Source organism: Sinocyclocheilus rhinocerous, unplaced genomic scaffold (assembly GCF_001515625.1).
Source record: "Sinocyclocheilus rhinocerous isolate Xijiao unplaced genomic scaffold, SAMN03320098_v1.1 scaffold291, whole genome shotgun sequence".
NCBI classification, from domain to species: domain Eukaryota; kingdom Metazoa; phylum Chordata; class Actinopteri; order Cypriniformes; family Cyprinidae; genus Sinocyclocheilus; species Sinocyclocheilus rhinocerous.
Window position 1 is genome coordinate 420069 of NW_015640451.1, and position 4297 is coordinate 424365.

The following is a 4297-nucleotide window of genomic DNA, read 5'->3' on the forward strand; positions in this document are numbered from 1 at the left end:
TCTTCGTTTATTGTGCTTTTTATACGGAACCCTTCTGCCCCTCCCTATTCACCAACGTTGCCAGACCACATTCACGTAAAGACACGGAATGTTACAATCAAAAGAACAACACCTCAAACAATTACGCAATCGTACATACGTGAGCACTGTGTTTCAGCAGGTGGATACAGAATGTGCAAGCTCAGACATCTGTGTCATTTATCACTAATGCCTTATCCCTACAATGCAGGATATTTTTCATGTCCTCATCATACTAACATATGCTATTTATGCTATTTATTTATTTCTGTACGTATGTATGTTCATTCATTCATTCAGCCAGTCATTCATTCATTCATTCTGGTCCTCAAATCTGATTGGATGAGCCGTTTCACCATTTGTATCACTCTGTTTGCAGCATTTCTCACAGCGAGTGTCATGGCGGATGCCCAAACCCACAATAATTTAATAAATAATATAATAATAAAATAACATCTGATGTTATGCCACGGAATGTAGTTTTACCCTTTTTTTTTTTTAAAGGTAAGAAAGTGGTTTAGACTTCAAAACAAAGTTTTTGGCTGAGGGCAAAGTTTCATAAATTATATTTTTATAAAACTTTAATGCTTAACCAGAGCTCTGCCTTTGTACTCTTGACTGAATTGCTTAGCAACTAATGGCTATTGTGGTATATGAGAGTGCTCATATAAATAATGTGTGTGTGTGTGTGTGTGTGTGTGTGTGTGTGTGTGTGTGAAAAAAAAATAGCAATTAATTAATGCTAATTTAAATCAAAACACACAGACGGAAAAAAACGATAAATTATTTTATTTAAAGCAGAATAAATAAAGGCAGTATAACAGGTTACATTGATGTGCAATTACAAATTAAATAATATAATTTTTGTTTGTTTGTTTTTTTGCATTACAGTATGAGAATTGAATGTAAAAATGGAAAATACAATCTTAACAGTTTTTTTTTTTTTAAAGACTTTTGGAAAGATGTTTTCTTTAAGCAAAATTAATGCAATCAATGCAATGCAATCTTTTTTGGTTCTGGATTGAAACAGGTTTTGTGCAATTCAGCCCTCAGAGAATACTAATGAGTCTTGGAGTGTTATTAGCTTGAGAGCTTTATTACTCTGCATCGTATAGACTGTGAATAGTCTGCATTTATAAAGCACGTCATTGTGTCTACAGTCATGGAAAGGGCCTGAGATCACTGAGATTACACGCCCTTACTCACACCAGTGAGACTGAATATATAACAACTCATGACAGATATATAACGGATAAGCGATGGAGGGGGTGTGGTGCTTGGTTTCACTCCCAGATCACTCATTCACTCTGCCCATTTTTCGAGGGACTCTGATTATGACACTCTCATTAAGTAGGAGGATTATGAAATACTGTATATGACATAAAACAACCTCTGTACGTATTAGGAAAAAACTGTGGTATTTACATTATCAGCACAGATAGTATCAGATATTATTTACATTATCAGCACAGTCTTTTTAAATGGATTTCATGATCTACTGTGTCAAATGCTGCACTTACAACGAGCAGGATTAAAATACAGCAAGAACCAGAGTCAAGAGTGAGAAAAATGTCATTGGTAACCGTGAGTACTGTGTTGTTCCCTGAAACCAGACTGTTCAATTAAATCAGACATGTATTTCAACTGTGATTCCTTAACAGCTCCCTGATTCCGCTTGAAGGATTGCCTGAAGATTTCATATGATATCTGATGTCTGTCTTTCTTCCATCTGTGCTCAGCGCGCCCACACTCCTGTCTGAGAGAACAAGTGGGCCCATTTAACCAAGGCTGAACTGTTTCAATACCTGTAACCTCACAGGGGCAATTGAGTCAAATGAGGCAATTGCTGTTAAAAAGATTTTCAATTCATTAAAAAGATTTTCCCAATTCATTGGGATTGACACCAGAGAAAAGGCCTGTAAAAGCATTAAAGGTTTTAGAAGACCTGGCAGTACGAATTAAAATATCTAATAAAACATGGCAAATGATAGGATTTGGGCAGAGTACAAGCTAGCACAGAGTCAAAAACCACTGGACAATGATCAGGGATAACAGTGTCACAGATTTCGAGATTAGTCACAGAAAAACCAAGTGAAAACACCAAATCCAAAGTGTGACCTTTCTGGTGTGTGGGTCCAGAAACACCTTGTTTCAACAAAGACAAATCAAATACAATACAATCTCAGAAAACAAAAGATACAAAAGCTGTCACTGGGGCAGTACTCTTTCAAACGGTACTATGCACACTGGAGGTATTAATAAATACATTTAAGGTTACAATATACAACTTTTAGAGATAAAGTACATAGGTGCACTTTTTGGAAAAGTGTAAAAAAAAATTGTGTATATATACAGTATATATATATATACACAGTATCTCACAGAAGTGAGTACACCCCTCACATTTTTGTAAATATTTTATTATATCTTTTCATGTGACAACACTGAAGAAATGACACTTTGCTACAATGTAAAGTAGTGAGTGTACAGCTTGTATAAATAAGTAAATTTGCTGTCCCCTCAAAATAACTCAACACACAGCCATTAATGTCTAAACCACTGGCCACAAAAGTGAGTACACCCCAAAGTGAAAATGTCCAAATTACTCTAGTTGAGCTCCATGATCATATATGCAGATGGGAGAAACCTACAGAAGGACAAACATCCCTGCAACACTCCACCGATCTGGGCTTTATGTCGGAGTGGCCAGACTCAATCTTCTCCTCAGTGAAGACACGTGAAAACACACTTGGAATTTGCAAAAAAAAAAAGCACCTAAAGGACCCGCAGACTCTGAGAAACAAGATTCTCTGGTTTGATGAACCTCAATTCCAAGCATAATGTTTGAAGGAAACCAGGCACTGCTCATCACCTGCAGAGTACCATCCAAAGAGTAAAGTGTGCTGGAGCCTCATGCTGTGGGGCTGTTTTTCAGCGGCAGGGACTGAGGGACTAAAATATTGAGATAGCCTTAATGAAAACCTTGTCCAGAGCATTCAGAACCTCAGACTGGGCAGAAGGTTCACCTTCCAACAGGACAATGACCCTAAGCACACATCAAGAGTGGCTTATAGACAACTCTGTGAATGTTCTTGAGTGGCCCAGCCACAGCCTGGGATTGAACCCAATCAAATATTTCTGGAGAAACCTGAAAATGTGTGTCTGCCCAACTCCAACCTGACAGAGCTTGAGAGGTGAAGAGATGAGGAGAAGAATGACAGATAATTGCCAAATGCTGATGTGCAAAGCTTGTCGCATCATACTGTACCCAAAACGACTTGAGGCTGTTAAGGTGCTCCAGCTAAGTAATGAGTGAATACTTATGCAATGTACTTATTTCAGTTTTTTATTTTTAATAAATTTACAAAGTTGTGACAGTTCTGTTTTTGCTTTGTCATTATGGTGTATGGAGTGTAGATTGATGAGGAAAAAAGTAATTTAAAGCAAGCAAACATAAGGTTGCAACATAACAAAATGTGAAATAAATGAAGGGGTATGAATACTTTCGCAAGGCACTGTATATATATATATATATATATATATATATAATTTTAGGTCACACTTTAGTATAGGGACCAATTGTCACTATTAACTAGCTGCTTATTAGCATGCCTATTATTAACCTATTGGCTGTTTACTAGTATTATAAAGCACATATTCTGCATGACCTACATCTTTAATCCTACTCAATACCTAAACCTAACAACTGCATTACTAACTATTAATAAGCAGCAAATTAGGAGTTTATTGAAGCAAAAGTGAGCGAGAATTAGACCTTAAAATAAAAGTGTGACCAAATTTTACTACCCAGAAAGGTAGCAAGAACACGTTAAAATAGTCCATGTGACATCAGTGGTTCAACCTTAATTTTATGAAGCTATGAGAATACTTTTTGTGTACAAAATAAACAAAAATAATGAATTTATTCAACAATTTCTTATCTTCTGTGCCAGTCTCTGCTGCATGTTCTCATGAGTAAAACGATGCATGTGTTTGCATTCCTCTGCTTGCAAACAAGGCACAGCAAATCCAGGTTCTACGTCAGAACGCCAGCTCCTGTGTTAGCAGCACCATGTGTTGTGATACTCTCCTGAACGCGCGTTAATTGACAAGGATAAGAAGAAATTATTGAAAAAAAAGTCATTATCTTTGCGTGCAAAAAGTATTTTGTAGCTTGTAGCATTCTCGTAGCTTGGTAAGCTTGGTAAATGAAATAAATGTCATATTTAAGTTTAAATTTTGACATAGAAAGTCATAATTAACACAGATAACACAGAAA